Below are 17,294 nucleotides of genomic sequence, written 5' to 3'. Positions count from 1 at the left end.
GGAGATGGGGTCTTGCAGTAAAGGGGAGCTATCTGCTCATCTCAGGGAATTTCAGGTTGAAGAATGGCAGGCACCATCAGGATGAAGAGTAACCCACAGGAAGCCATAGGAACACTCACCCCAGAACCAAAGGGGTCATACCTGAACACCCCATGTGGGGGTGACAGGATGTGACTCCATCTCATTCCTGTTTCCAGATCTCAGGGAGGTGAGGAACTTGTTCTCAGAGGGTGACTCAGGTCAACACAGGGGCCACCATCTGGCCGATAGGATCTGTCAGTAGTTCCCAGGATCTGTCAGTAGTTTTGGTGAGGAACATGAGGGAGGATTGAGGGCACCCTTGGGCCAGAACACAGATGAGGACCTCACAGAAATCTGCCCTGCCCCTGCTATCACTCCAGAAATCATTGGCAGGGCTGTCTGCTGAGGTGTCCCCCACCCCACTTACCCTGGGATCATTGGTGTCAGTGGTGTCACCTTGGTCTGAGGGGTCTGCACTCAGGTCAGTAGAGGGAGCGTCTTAGGCCCTGCCAGGAGACAAGGTGAGTACCAAGCAGGTTCCTCACCCAGAACACATGGATTCCAATGGATTTCAGCATCTCTTGCTGTCCTTCCCAGGAGGACCTGGGCACAGTATGGCCAGATGTGAGTCTCCTTATGTCCTGTTCCCTATCAGGGATGTGAGCTCTTAATCTGAGTTTCTCAGGCCAGCAAAAGGGTGGGATCCAGGCCTTGCCAGGAGAAGGGTAACGGCCCTGCATGAGCACAGAGGGGACCATCCACCACAGGAGGGTGGAGACCTCACAGATTCCAGCTTGCCCTCCTGTTAGCACTGGGGTCCTGAGGCTGTGCTTGCAGTCTGCACCCTGAGGGTCCATGCATTCCTCTCCCAGGAGCTCCGGGAAACAGACACTGAGGCCTTGGTCTGAGGCAGTGCCCTCCGGTCACAGAGCAGAGGAGATGCAGATGTCTAGTACCAGCAATGAATGTTTGCCCTGAATGCACACTAATGGCCCCCACCGCCCCAGAACCCATGGGCCTCACCCTCTCTACCATCAGTCCTGCAGAATCAGCCTCTGCTTGCTTGTGTACCCTGAGGTGTCCTCTCACTTTTTCCTTCAGGTTCTCAGGGGACAGGCTCACCAGGATCACCAGGAGGCTCCAGAGGATCTCCAGGAGGTCCCAGAGGATCCCCAGGAGGCCCTAGAGAAGCACCAAAGGAGAAGATCTGTAAGTAAACCTTTGTTAGAGTCTCCAAGGTTCAGTTCTCAGCTGAGGCTCTCACATGCTCCCTCTCTCTCCAGGCCAGTGGGTATCCATTGCCCAGCTCCTGCCCACACTCCTGCCCTGACCAGAGTCATCATGTCTCTTGAACAGAAGAGTCAGCACTGCAAGCCTGAGGAAGGCCTTGAGGTCCAAGAAGAGGCCCTGGGCCTGGTGAGTGCGCAGGCTGCCGCTACTGAAGAGCAGGAGGTTGCGTCCTCCTCCTCTCCTCTGGTCCCAGGCACCCTGGGGAGGTGCCTGCTGCTGGGTCGCCAGTTCCTCTCCAGAGTCCTCAGGAAGCCTCTGCCTTCCCCACTGCCATTGATTTCACTCTATGGAGGTAATCCATTAAGGGCTCCAGAAACCAAGAAGAGGACGGGCCAAGTACCTTTCCTGACCTGGAGTCCGTGTTCTGAGCAGCACTCAGTAAGAAGGTGACTGACTTGATTCATTTTCTGCTTCTCAAGTATTGAGTCAAGGAGCCAGTCACAAAGGCAGAAATGCTGGAGAGTGTCATCAAAAATTACAAGCACTATTTTCCTGTGATCTTCGGCAAAGCCTCCGAGTCCTCGCAGCTGGTCTTTGGCATTGACATTAAGGAAGTGGAACCCACTAGCAACACCTACACCCTTGTCACCTGCCTGGGACTCCTATGATGGCCTGGTAGTTGATAATAATCAGATCATACCCAAGACGGGCCTCCTGATAATCGTCCTGGGCATGATCGCAATGGAGGGCAAATGCGTCCCTGAGGAGAAAATCTGGGAGGAGCTGAGTGTGATGAAGGTGTACGTTGGGAGGGAGCACAGTGTCTGTGGGAAGCCCAGGAAGCTGCTCACCCAAGATTTGGTGCAGGAAAACTACCTGGAGTACCGGCAGGTGCCTGCCAGTGATCCCGTATGCTATGAGATACTCTGGGGTCCAAGGGCGCTTGCTGAAACCAGCTACTTGAAAGTCCTGGAGCATGTGGTCAGGGTCAATGCAAGAGTTCGCATTTCCTACCCATCCCTGCGTGAAGCAGCTTTGAGAGAGGAGGGAGAGGGAGTCTGAGCATGAGTTGCAGCCAGGGTCAGTGGGAGGGGGGCTGGGCCAGTGCATCTTCCAGGGCTCCGTCCAGTAGTTTCCCCTGCCTTATGTGACATGAGGCCCATTCTTCACTCTTTGAAGAGAGCAGTCAGCATTCTTAGTAGTGGATTTCTGTTCTATTGGGTGACTTTGAGATTTATCTTTGTTTCCTTTTGGAATTATTCAAATGTTCCTTTTAATGGATGGTTGAATGAACTTCAGCATTCAAATTTATGAATGATAGTAGTCACACACAGTGCTGTTTACATAGTTTAGGAGTAAGAGTCTTGCTTTTTATTCAGATTGGGAAGTGCATTCTATTTTGTGAATTGGGACATAGTAACAGCAGTGGAGTAAGTATTCATTTAGAAATGTAAATGAGTTAGCAGGAAAATTGACGAGGTAAAGAAATTAAAAATATTTAATTCTTGCCTTATACTCAGTCTATTCTGTAAATTCTTTTTTAAAAAAATGCATACCTGGATTTCCTTGGCCTTTGAGAATGTAAGATAAATTAAATCTGAATAAATAATTCTTCTTGTTCACTGGCTCATTTCATCTCTATGCACTGAGCATTTGCTCTGTGGAAGGCCCTGGGTTAATAGTGGAGATGCTAAGGTAAGCCAGACTCACCCCTACCCACAGGGTAGTAAAGTCTAGGAGCAGCAGTCATATAATTAAGGTGGTGAAATGCCATCTAAGATGTAGAAAAAAAGTAAGAGAGGGGTGAGGGTGTGGTGCTCCAGGTGAGCGTTGTCCAGATTCTCAGAGGGTGTGAGAAAAGCTCATAATGGAAAACTGAACAGTTCTTTTATGATGGTGGATGAACAGAGAAGAGTGGAGTAGGAATGGAAAGTGTCTTGTGTTTTAGTCCCAGTGCTGTTGAACACAGTACAAGAGCTACGTGATGAACACTTATCATCTGAAAACGTTTCCTGAGAGAGAAGCATAAATCTCCCTGGAAAGGAGACCCAGAAGCCACTGGCCAGGTACTTTTCTGCCTGACTGAGAGAACTAGAGCTGACTCTATTAAAAATGAATTCTAGTTAGATTATCTCAAGTGCAGTTTGACCAGTTGTAAGCAAGGTGGTGACAAAATGAATGAAAATAGTTATTTGCATGGAGAAGCATATGGGAGCGAGGGAAGGAGTTGGTCTCTGACTCAAAATCTAGGAACTTTGAACTGAGTCTGGCTGCAGAAAACTCCTGCATACCCAAATTTTGAAGTACATTTTCTAAGAGGTAACCACTTACTAAATTTTATGGATGGAACTTCATTTTTTGTCTAATTATTCCATGTCCTATTGAGCTGTATGTTCTCTGATAATTCTTGGAAAAGAAAGACAACAGCAAAATCCCAGAGTCCTAGGGCCTGGGGTCAAATAATATTGGAAATAACAGGCATCTGCCCCTCTTTAAACTTCTAATTTACACTAGGCCCTGAGCCAGGTGTTTCATCTACATTGCATACACTCCAACTGTCCTACTAGACAGGGCTTATCAAATCTGCTTACAGATGAAGAATCAAGGGTCATGGGGCTTGTGAATTGGAGCATAATAACGGTATTTCTTGGGTATTTCCCAGGATCACGTGGCTAGTAAGGAACAGGACTGGAACCAGACCCCTGGTCTGAATTCCTTTAGAGCCCATACAGCTCCCACTCCCCGCAGCCCGAGGCTGACCTTCTGACTGGTACTTCATTTCTCTTTTCAGCACTGCACCATGTCGCTCAGGTGACAAAAAAGAAGGACCTTGAGCACAAGATACTAAAAGCAGACCTGGAGGTGACAATGAGAATCAAACACCATTTAGGACTGGTGTATGCTGGGTTCCTCAAGACCTGACTGCCCAGATATGGTCATTTCTGTCTAGTCCCAGCACTTTCCGGAATTAAAGCACATTTCTCCTGGTCACTTCCATATTATTTGTCTGACTCTGGAACCTGGCCTGCTGAGCAGCTTGTCATTGGTCCCCACAGAGCAGCCTAGAATCACCTGCTTTCTTCCTGACAGGGAGCATTTATTCTCCCTGTAGAAGTCCTCTGGTTGTCCCATCTCTCACTCAGGAAGCCATGTGATATCAACAACCATTGTGATACAAAAATTCACATGGGACAGTGACTTTTGGACATCTGGATACCACTCTGGTTATCTTCGACACAGTCTCTAAGTGTTTTCCTAAGGGGTTGAGTAGGGTCTGACTTGCCATATTATCTATTAGTTCTTGGGATATCCCCCTGAAGTTGCACAAAGTTTGGAACCACCTTGATACTTGAAATCGGACTTTTACAGGGTGCTTTATTTGGAATTCACCTCTGAACACATGCACAGATGAATGGTCAAAAACCAAAGCTTCCTTCATGAATATTAGGTGAGGAAACACTTTGGAAATCCCAGTGGAACAAACATCTACTTACTGAGGCTAAATTCCTAAATCTCTGGAGTCCCCCAGGAAGTGAAACCTAATTCCTTGGAATACATGCTAGCTCTCATGAAAAAGGAATAATTAAGCAGCCTTCTACTGCCTCTTGTCTGTTTAATTGCTCCACGGAAAAATACTGGCTTTCAGTGTGCCTAGGGGCACCTGACAGGTGTTCAGGCATGTGCAGAGTAGCAGAAACTCATAAGCTATGATTTCGATCAGGAATCAAATGGAGGAAAAAATTCTCAGCCTACTTAGTGGGAGCTAAATGATAAGAACTTATAAAACAGAGAAGGAAATAACAGACACTGGGGTCTACTTGAGTGGGGAGGGTGAGAGGAGGGAAAGAAGCAGAAAAGATAACTATTCTGTGCTGGGCTTAATACCTGGATGGCAAAATCTGTATAACAAATCTGTGTCACGTGTTTACCTATATAATAAACCTTCTCACGTACCCCCAAACCTAAAATAAAAGTTAAAAAAATAAAGGGTATTGCAAAGATAAGCCTTCCTGCTGAGAATTTCAAGATTCTGGGACAGTTGTGCTCCTATATTAGAAAGCATCTGTGACATACTAGATCCTTGAACAAGTTGGAGAGCTTCAAGGCAAATTTGGCCTTCTTAGAAACTCCTCCTAGAAACGAGATGGATTGTGTAACGCCAAATTATAATAGTTGCTTTTTATTGAGCACTTACTATGTAACAGTTTATGGGGGAAGCTATATTACTTACCCACATCTTGTCTTTCTCTCCTGTCTGGACACATGGGAACAGTAAAGTCCACTTGCAGTTAGGAAGAGTAGTGTGACAACCCCTTACCACTGAAACATGAGCAGAAGCATTGTTTGTCACATCCAGGAATGTGAGAGTGACTGTGCCACTTTCCGCTTTCTCCCTCCTTTCAATGGCAAGACTGGCAGCTTCATCTTGAGATGATGGAATCACAAAGTGGAAGTAGCATGGATCCCTGGGTCACGTGAGAGTGTAGAGCCCCTGGCAAACTGTATCACAACTTATGTATGCATAAAATAAACTTGTGTCATGCCAATCAAATTTCAGCGTTTGTCTGATGCATCAGCTAGCAATTACTTTAACTACCATAGCTACCATTTCTGTTGTTAAGTATAAATATTTTGTATTTCAAAGGTAGTAGTTTGCATATTGTTATTGCAGAAATTATAGAAATTTATATAATTCACAATTTTCCCCTTTACAAAACTCCTCCACAGTTTATCCCCCTCCTTAGAGGTCACAACAATTAACAATCTGGTGTGTATTATTTTAAAACTGACGCTAGGCTATTAATTGACAGATAAGCTATAACAATATATTGCTTTTATTTAATACACAAGAGTGATAACGTACATATTGATCTGCCACTAGCCTTTGTGACTTCATAAAATGGATATGGGATCTTTCCACAACAGTATATATATAGATCTCGCTTTTGAAACTAATTTCTATAATTCTAAAGTAGGCATGCACCATAATTAAACTCTTTCTTCCCAATGGACACCAGTTGTTTCCCATTTGCTGTATGATGAATAGAATAAAATCAACATCTTTGAATATGAATTATTGGGCAAACATTAATGTTTTCTTATAAGAAATATATTAACATGGATGTTGGGTGAAAATGAAAAGGGTATAAATAGTTTAACATTTTATAAATATTTCTGAAATTTCATTGCAAAAATGCTGTACCAATTCACATTCTCATAAAAATCAAAAATGATTTGAAATTATGAAATGTGGACAGGAGATTTCTCCTCTGCTTTCAGAAAGATTTGGTCAGAATGAACAGGAGCCTGGGAAGGAGAGCAGACAGGACACTCTCAGCCCGTGAGGGGCATTGGGAGGATCCAGGGGGACAGCAATTGCCAGAGTCCATGAGAGAGACCACATGTGAAACCAGGACCACAGAGCTTCAGGCAGGCTGGCACTCAGCACTCTGAATCCAGAGTTCAGCCTGGTGGGGGCAGGGACCTGAGGGAGAGAAGGGGGAAGGTAGGAGGGAGAACAGGACAATGAACAAGAATAGGTTTGGGAAATCCAGGGACCATCATTACCAGCTGGAAGGGGCCATGTGATCTGAATGGGCAGGCTTGTTGGCTGAATGCACCAGTGGGGTGCGGGACACTGCACCCTCCCTCAGAATCACCTTCCCTCTGTCAGGAAGAGTATGGCTGGCTCCCTGCATCATTCTGGGTGAGCTCCCTCTCTTGACCACTCCAATGCTCCTCTGCGTCCTTGCCAGCGTTCCAGGGCTGAGTGCTGTCTTCATGACTACTGTGGACTGGTGTTTTATCCCTGTGGACCCTCCATAGAGGCTGGGCTATGTGAGTGGGTTGCTGACTGATGACCAACAGCCAAGATGGGCCAGGAACACCATGTACTCCAGTGGCTTCCAAGATCTTGGCGCACAAGGGGGCAGATGTCTTGGGGCTGTGATCGCTGCCCTATGTTTCAACCATACACTGTCTAGGGTAGAGGGCTGGTCCAAGGTCTGGACACGGGAAGGTTGGATGGAACCCCTGTGGAAATGGCACCCTCCATTGTTAAGCTGACATGGACGTGTGGGGTCCAATGCAGGAAGTATCATGCACCATCCTGTTGGGAGCGTCCTCATCTCCACATCGGTGTTTGGCCCTGGGGAGGAGGTGTCCACAGTGATACCTCAGCTGTAATTTCCATGAGAACTGTGAACTCAAGTGAGTACAGGTAAGGGAACTGTGGGTTTCTTCATGGAGGCAGGAGGCCCAGGTGGGGCAGAATCCAAGATTTGAATCAGTGAATTCCCATGCCTGGTAATTTCATTCATTCATTAGTTCATGCATGCGTTCATTCATCCGGCAAACATTTATTGAACATATGCTGAGGACACACTAACTACAAAACAAAAGAAAATGGCTAGGTCCTTAATTTGTTCTGTGAAGGGTGTGGGGCAGATGGTGAGGTGGAAGGACATGAGCATTTTAGGAAGTGAGGGACTGGGAACTGATAGAGAGTATCTCTATTGATCTGATTTCTAGATGATGCTGTGCCCTTAGTTGAGAGTGACAGTGGAGGAGGAAAAGTTGGTGATGATTTGATGAGGAAGAGTGTGGAGGATGAGGTCTGTGTATATTATGTAGTCGGATAGGTGCTGTAGCCTGTCCATGTGGAGCTATCGCATGAGCAGTAGGAAAATGGATCTGTCTATCTGGATAGGTGCCAGAGCTGGACATTAGGTTTGGCTGCATCAGTAGAAGTATTTTGAGGCTATAGGTTAAGGTAAAATCAAGTGATTATTGTGTAGATACTGGCTTACATGCTACATGATGCCATTCTGTCTCTTGAAAACACATTTATTTAGTAATCAAAATTACACTAAGCTTAATGAAGGAAGTGTACAGGAGGCTTGAAAGGGAGGAAGACCACTTCCAAAAATCCAAATAGAGAGTGTTTCCTATATATGTGTGTATACATTTGTGTATATACATATTTTTGTATGTATACATACATACAAAGATATATGTATATCTTTATGTATACATGTATGTATATGTACAAATATATGTATATATTTATGTATATAAACATGTACGTTTGTATAAACAAATACATATGTGTAAATACATTTGTGTGAAGATATATAGTTGCATATATATTTGAGGTGGCTCGTGTTGTGTATAGATTTATATATCATCCATTTTCAGTGTCGTATCTGTTACATCATGCTACTTTTAGTGCTCTTGGCATCAGTTGTCCAAGATTAAGTGTATAACTACTAATACCCAGACACTTATCTCCTCTAATGTAGTGTGCTGTATTTGGCAGCTGGCTGCTCTATAGTAACTAAATAAAGATTATGACAAACAGAGCAAGGGGAAATAAGCAATCCCAGGTCACAGTACCTGGGGGTTAGTACTTCATGATGCATTCTGTATCTGGTTGGTGGAAAGTGGTTTTCAAAATTTTAGATGTGGAAACTCTTATTCCAATGGAAACCTTCCACAAAACTCCAGTCCATGAACATGGGGAAGACAGAGCAGTGTGGATGAAGTGAGGACTCTAATCCCATAGTCCTGTCCACCCAGCACCTTTTCTTCCCTCAGAGTATTGGGCCACCCTGACACCCCTGAGCACTACTGGGGCAGCTCTGTGCAAAATGCCCTTCCTCAGACATGGACTTTCTCATGCCCTCCAACAGGCATCTGTCTGTGTGGATGTCATTTTCTCTACTGCACAGAATCTCAACTTTGTTGCCAGGCACTGCCAAAAACTTGTGACCTTCCAAACTCTCCATTCTCTGTATATGCTACAATTCCATTTCTGATTTCCCAAGCTCCTCACTGTCTCCCCACACCCCATGCACTGACCTAAACACATATGAACACACACTGTCCTCCTGCTCACCTGTGTATTCTTTATTCTCAGCATGGGACTCACTCCCCTCCCTCCAACTCACCGTTCCCCTTTGGAATTTACATAGGCTCTTCATTCCTGTTGACCCCAATCCCTGTCTTCACCTTCATTCCTAGCCCTGCTTCAAACTCTCTGGGAAAGGGGTCCCTGGTACTGCCTTTACCTTGTCACCTATCAGCACCAAATAACATGATAGGCATTTTCACTTATTTTGAAAGTATTCTTAGATCACATGAAAGCACCCTGAGCAAAAAAGGAGAGCTTGGTACATTTTTCTTATGTATGTTGCCTCTGCTCCCCCAATACAGCACACAATCCCCTTGACTGATATTCAGATTGCCTAATCTCAACTAAAATCTCTTAAAGAGGTATAGCTTAATTCCCTTTAAGTACAAAAGGTGAAGTGATGCCTATGAGTTCCTTATTTAACAGAGAAGGGTAATTTGGGTATGGAGTTCACAGCATCCCCTCCAGTCACACTGCGTTCACACTTTAAATGAAGAGTGGCACTTAAATGTCTGGCATATGTAGGCCCACCTGGTTACTGTGCTAGGGCCTTGAGTACAAAAAGGAAGACAGCTGGCCATACCCACTGGAACTCAGAGTAGTCAAACACATGAAAACCAACAGTTTATTTCCATTTCTCCCCTCTTAGCCTTTTGTCTACTACTGGCACACATTTTATTCCTACATATGTTATATACTTCGTCATACAGTATCATTATTTTTAGTTTAAATAGTCAACTATTTCTTAAAGACGTGTACATAATATGGAGATTATATTTACCCATGATGTTGCAATTCCTGATGCAATTCATTCTTTTATTTAGATCCAGATTATCTGGTATCATTTTTCAGTCTGCCTGGAAGACTTCCTTTAACATTTCTTTTAAACATCTTTTAATGTTTCTTGTAGTGCCTATCTGGTGGTGATTAATTATTTAAGGTTTTTCATTTCAGAAAAGCCTTTCTTTCACCTCTGTTTTGCTAGATATTTTCACAGTGTATAGATTTCTAGGTTAACAGTTTTGTTTTTGTTTCACTACTTTAAAGATGTTACTCCACACTCATCTTGGTTTAATTGTTTTTTATTTCTATTTTTGAATTTAATATTTGTTTTTTAAAATTTTTAATTATTTTTGTAGAGGTGGAGTCCTGTTCTGCTGCCTATGCTGGTCTTGAACTCCTGGCCTCAAGTGATCTTCCTACTTCAGCTTCCGAAATGGCTGATATTATAGGAATGAGCCACTGTGTCCAATTGGTTTCATTGTTTTTGACAAGAAATCTACTCTTATCCTTATTTTTGTTCCTCTGCAGCTAAAGTGTCTTTTTTCTCTTGATACCGTTAAGATTTTTCTCTTTATCATTGGTTTTAAGTAATTGAAATTTCAAGAGCCTTGGTATAGTTTTTTTTCCCATATTTCTTGTTCTTGAAATTTTTTTAGCTTTTTGGATTTGTGGGTTTAGAGTTTTCATCAAAATTGAAGCTTTTTCATGCATTATTTTACCAAAATTTTTTTTCTGTTCCCTCATTTTTCTGTGCTTTAGTCTCCATATATATGTACATTAGGCCACTTGAAATTGCCCCACAATTCACTAATGCTCTATTCATTTTTTTCATTTATTTTTCTCTCTATCTGTTTCATTCTGGAAAGTTTTACTGCTATATCTTCAAATTCATCAATCCTTTCTTCCTACATGTCCAATCTACCGTTAATCCAAATCAGTGTATTTTTTTCAAATCGTACATTGTAGCTTCCACATTTCGAAGTTTATTTAGGGTCTTTTTTTATATCTTCTACGTTAATATGTTTAACGTTTTCTCTTATTTTTTGGACATATGAATTATATATACATATAATCAATATATAGTTATATATAATATATAGTTATATACAATTATAATTATATTATATATATTACTCTTTTGATGTTCTTGTCTACTAACTTTATCATCTGTCTCTTTTCTAGTTCAAATTTAATTTATTTTTCTCCTTATTTTTGATCCTACTTTTCTGTTTCTTTCAAGACCTGGCAATTTGGCATTGGTTGTCAGACACTGTGAATTTTACCATGTTGAGTGCTGGATATTTTTGTGTTTCTATAAATAAATAAATAATATTCTTGAGCTTTGCTGTGAATCTCAGCTAAATTTATTGGAAAGAAAAGGATTGTTCTGCATCTTGCCTTTGAACTTTGTTTAAGTGAGATAAGATCAGTGTTTAGTCTATGGTCAATGTCACACTTCTAAAGCAAAATTATTCTATATACTCTAATCAATGCCCCATGAATTGTGAGATTTTCCATTCTGACTAATGGTAGCAGGAATAATTCCCAGACCTGCACGATCTTTAGAGATTTATTTTTGTGAAACTCTTTCCTTTCTAGAATTTTGTCCTACAGGCACTATTCATCTTGGCATGCCTATACTCTCAGCTCCATGTTCTTAATTCAAAGAGAAAATCAGGATCCCCTTCTGTGCACTGTGATCTACAATGTCTCTTTAGGCGGTAAGCTTGTGCAATCATAGGGCTCAACTCACTTGTTTTTTTATCTCCCAGAGAACACTGTCTTCTTTGCCTAATGTCTGGTAAATTGAAAATCTGTTTCACCTATTTTGCCTGATTTTTAGTTGTTTCAGATGAGTTTATAAATTGGGTACCTGTTCCTCCATCTTGGCCAGAATCAGGAGTCGTATACTACAAATGAAGAACCTAAATGATCTTTGCATGACAAATGCCCTAGCATATCAACTTCCTCAAATAAAAGCCAGATCGAAAGACTATGGAACGCATGTACATATCAAAGAGACATACCTACACACAACTGGGAGTATGTACAGTAAAATATTAACCATGGCTTTCTCCTGCTTATGGAAATATAAGTGTTTTTATTCTCTTATTTATGTTTTCAATATTTCCAACACCTTTGAAGTGCATATGAATTACCAATATAATAAAATATTGTAAATATTTTAAAATGTGGTTTAGATTACCAAAAATAAACACATATTCTCTAGATGGTTTGTTTGAAATATTGATAGGCCTTTTGATGAATTTTATTCAGCCTCTGGCATCCTTGCTGCTCATGTAATGGTAGAAAAACAAAAAGACTTTGAAATCCAGTTAGTAAACTATGCGTGGTCATCCAACTTATCTCAGACTTTCAAATACAACTGCTCACAGGTAATAATCTATCTTGTTTTTAAAATATTTTCTCTAGAAAAAGTAATAACTTTTATTTTTAAAAGGAAAATTATATTTATATTTAAGCCATATTCCCAATGACATGATTGAATTCAATATTTATAGGAAGGACTGTATGCAGGTAATAGTGGCAGAAGGAATTGTTGTAATAACTTTCATTTTTATAGTGTCGTTTATGTCTTTTGTCAAAAGTTTGTCGTTTATATGTCTCTTGTAACAACTTATGATAATGTTTTAAAAAGTGCATCTCTCAATCATTAATGTCAGTAATTGCTAGTTGCTATTGAATATGTACTTTTTAAAGCACTGACATTCATAAAAAGGATGCAATATTTTCATAACAATAATCTGTGTTTTCTTTAATGTCTTTGAAACACATCACTTCTTATGTTTATATGTTTATCTTTCTCACACAAAAGACATGGCATGAAAAGAACAGTAATTCACCATTTTGTAACAAAAGCCAAAATTGACAAATGGTATCTAGTTAAACCAAAGGGCTTCTGCACAGAAAAAAAAAAAAAAAAAAAAACTATCATGAGGGTAAACAGACGACCTACAGGATGGGAGAACAGTTTTACAATCTATCCACCTGACAAAGGTCCACTATACAGAGACTACAAGGAACTTAAACAAATTTACAAGAAAAAAAATGAACAACCCCATTAAAAAGTGGGCAAAGTAGACCTGGCTCAGTGGCTCACGCCTGTAATCCCAGCATTTTGGGAGGCCGAGGCGGGTAGATCATGAGGTCAGGAGATCAAGACTATTCCAGCTAACACGGTGAAACCCCGTCTCTACTAAAAACACACACAAAAAAATTAGCTGGACGTGGTGGCGGGCGCCTGTAGTCCCAGCTACTCAGGAGGCTGAGGCAGGAGAACGGCGTAACCCCGGAGGCGGCGCTTGCAGTGAGCCGAGATTGCCCACTCCAGCCTGGGCGACAGAGCAAGACTCCGTTTCAAAAAAAAAAAAAAAAAAGCGGGAGATGGCAAAGTACATGAACAGACATTTCTGAAAAGAAGATACTTGTGTGGCCAACAAACATTTTAAAAAGCTCACCATCACAGATCATTAGAGAAATGCAGATCAAAACCACACTGAGATACCATCTCACACCAGTCAGAACTGCTACTATTAAAAAGTCAAGAAACAACAGATACTGGCTAGGTTGCAGAGAAAAAGGAACACTTTTACAGTGTTGGTGGGAGTGTAAATTAGTTCAATCATTGTGGAAGACAGTATGGCAATTCCTTGCAATCCTATTACTGGGTATATACCCAACGAAATATAAATCATTCTATTATAAAGACGCATGCATACGTGTGTTCATTGCAGCACTATTCACAATAGCAACGACATGGAATCAGCACAAATGCCCATCAATGAGAAACTGGATAAAGAAAATGTGGTACATATACACCATGGAATATTATGCAGCCATAAAAAGAACAAGATCGTGTCCTTCGCAGGGACATGGATGGAGCTGGAAGCCGTTATCCTCAGCAAACTAAGGCAGGAACAGAAAACTAAACACCACATGGTTTCACTTATAAGTGGGAGCTGAACGATGAGAACATATGGACACATGGGGGAACAACACACACTGTGGCCTGTTGGGGGAGGGGGAGGGAGAGTATCAGGAAGAATAGCCAATGGATGCTGGGTTTAATACCTAGGTGATGGGTTGATCGGTGTAGCAAACCATCATGGCACACATCTACCTATTTAATAAACCTGCACATGCTGCAAATGCACCCCAGAACTTAAAATAAATGTTTAAGAAAAAAAAGTTTTTTTCTCCTGTATTTTATTTTCAAACTGCTTATAGTTTTTCATTTATCTTTTAGATATATTATCTCTTTGTATAAAATACGAGGTTTAGGTAGAGATTCATTGTTTAACATATGGTTGTCTAATTGTTCTAATAAAATTCAATGAAAGAACCAACATTTCTCAATTGAATTTCCTTAGTTCTTTGTAAAGACTCCATGGACTATATTTGTGTGGTTCTATTTCTGAGTTCTCTATTCAATTCCCTTGATCTATACGTTTATCCCTTACCCAATATCACACTGTATTGATTACTATAGTCTTAGAGTTAATTAAAAAATTTAGTAGTATGAGGCCAAGCGCGGTGGCTCCAGCCTGTAATCCCAACGCTGTGGGAGGCTGAGGCGGGCGGATCACCTGAGGTCATGAGTTCGAGACCAGCCTGGCCAACATGACGAAAGCCCGCCTCTACTAAAAATACAAAAGTTAGCCTGGCATGGCGTCGGGAGCCTGTAATCCCAGCTATTTGAGAGGCTGGGGCACAAGATTCGTTTGAACCTGGGAGGCAGAAGTTGTGGTGAGCTGAGATCAGGCCACTGCACTCCAGCCTGGGCAACAGAGTGAGACTCTGAGAGAGAGAGAGAGAGAGAGAGAGAGAGAGAGAGAGAGAGAGAGAGAGAAGGGTAGTATGATTCTTCCAGCTTTATTCTGCCTTTCCAGAATTATGTTAACAATTCTAGTTCTTTAACTCTCCTACAAAATTTTGTGGGGGTGGAGGGTTGTCTTTTTTTTTTTTTTTTTTTTGAGACTGAGTCTGCCTCTGTTGCCCAGGCTGGGGTGCAGTGGCGCACTCTCGGCTCACTGCAATCTCAGCTCTCACTTTGGGCATCCCAAAGTGCTGGAATTAAAGATGTGAGCCACATAGTGCTGGGCCCAAATTTTTTGATCAGTTTGTCTATATATACAAAAATTCCTGCTGGAATTTTATTTGACATTGCTTTGAACCTACATGTCAATTTAGTGAGAATGACCTCTTTATCATGTTGAATCTTTAAGTCCATGAACAAAGTGTCCCTCTCTATTTATTTAGGTGCTCTATGATTTCTTTCATCAGCATTTTGTAGTTTTGTAGTTTTCAGCATATAGACCCTATACATGTTTTATTTTATTTATATCTAAATATTTCTTTTGTTCAGTGTCAGTGAAATGGTATTATAATTTTGATTTCCACATTTTGTTATATGGATATATGACTTATTTTTGTTCATTGACCTTGTGTCCTGACACTTTGTTATACTCATTTATTAGTTGTAGAATTTTTTTTGGAATTTTCTTGGGATTTTATACATAGACAATTATGCCTCTGAGAATAGAGATGATGTTATATATTTTATTCCAGTCTCCTTGCTGTATTTATTTGTATATATTCTTTTTGCTTTATTCCACTGGTAGTAATTCTGCTAAAATCATCAATAGAAGTGTTGAGAGTGAACATCTTTGTCTAATTCTTGATCTTAAACAGAAGACATTCAGTCTTTTACTATAAAGTTGGACATTAGCTGTAGTTTTTTTGTATATGCCCTTTATGAGGTTAAGTTCTTATTCAATTTATTTCTCATTTTCTGAGGGGTTTTTTTTTTCACAAACAGAAGCTGCATATTGTCAAATAGATTATTTTTTTCCTTCAGCTGATATGGTCATCAAATTAGTCTGTTAGTGTGGTGGTTTACATTGTGGTTCACATTGTTTCAGTTGTGAAGTATCGAATTAGCATTGCATTCCTTAAATAAACCTTGCTTGGTCATGGTGCATTATCCTTTTTTATATATTTGTTAGATTGCGTTTGCTGGTATTTGGGTGGAGGGGATTATGTCATCATTATATGTTCCCAAAATGTATTGGTCTATAGTTTTCCTTTTTGTGTACTGTCTTGCCTTGTTTTCATATAAGGGTAATCTTAACCTCGTAAAATTAGTTGGGATACATTCTTTCCTCTTCTATTTTCTGGAATAGATTTTGTAGAATTGGTGTTAATTTCATTTAAACATTTGGGAGAGATTGCCAGGGAAACCATCTGAATCACAGGTTTCTTTTTCAAAGAAATTTAAACTATGGCATCAATTTCCTCATTAGTTTTACTTTTTTTGATATTTTTCATTTTCTCTAGGGTGAGTTTTGGTAGTGTTTGATTTTTGAGGAATTATTCAATTTCATCTAAGTTCTTGAATTTAAGTAAATAAATTTGATTTTATTATTCCCTTCTTATCCTTCTATTTTCACAATATGTGTAATGATATCTCTCGTTTAATTCCTGATATTTGTAATTTGTGTCTTCTTCTTTTTTTCTTTTTACTTTGTCTGTCTAGAGCTTTTTGAATTTTATTGTTTCTTTCAAATAGCCAGCTTTTGGGTTCCTTGATTTTCTCTATTTTCACATTTCATTTCATTTGTTTCTGCTGTTACCTTTTCTTTCTTCTGTCTGCTTTGGGTTATTTTTTTCTGTTTTCTTTTTTCCTTAATTAAGATATAAGGCTTAGACTATTGCATTGAGAGCTGTATTATTTCTTAATCTAAGCATTAAATGCTCTAATTTTCCCTTGAAACACCACTGCAGTTGCATCCTCCAAGTTTTAATATGTTGCATTTGAAATTTCATTGAGTTCAGTACATTTTTTATTCCCTTGTGATGTTCTCTTAGACCCACTGTTTAGGTCATTGATTTGAGAGGCTTTGTTTAAACGAGTGCTGTTTAACATCCAAATGTTTAGAGATTTTCCTTTTGTTTTGTTATTATTTTATTTCTAGTTTGATTACAGTAGGTTCAGAGACTATACTCTGTATGATTTGAATTTTTGATAATTTCTTGATGTTCGTTTTATGACCTAGAATATACGTTGGTGAATGTTCCATATGTACTTGAAAAGTATATGTATTTTGCTGCTGTTAGGTGCAATGATATTTGGATCTATAGTGTTTGTAAACCACCCAAGGCCCTGTGGCTGAAACCTGGACAGTGGTCTACCAATAGAACAGTTCTCCAAGCCTTTGTTATCTTATTTATAGTAAGATTTTTGCATGAGCACGTCAGGTTGAGCCCAGTACTTGATACAAAACCTGAGAGGATCCCTTTCTCATATTTCCTCTTCTCCATGATCTCT

The 17,294-nt window shown here is 40.5% G+C and overlaps 1 pseudogene; it reads left to right on the top strand.

Annotated features, from left to right (window-relative positions):
• Positions 1-1,362: 1,362 nt before the first annotated feature.
• On the top strand, positions 1,363-2,313 carry LOC102130488 (melanoma-associated antigen 4-like; annotated as a pseudogene).
• The last annotated feature ends 14,981 nt before the right edge of the window (positions 2,314-17,294 follow it).

Source organism: Macaca fascicularis, chromosome X (assembly GCF_037993035.2).
Source record: "Macaca fascicularis isolate 582-1 chromosome X, T2T-MFA8v1.1".
NCBI classification, from domain to species: domain Eukaryota; kingdom Metazoa; phylum Chordata; class Mammalia; order Primates; family Cercopithecidae; genus Macaca; species Macaca fascicularis.
This window is presented reverse-complemented; position numbering and strand designations above follow the sequence as displayed.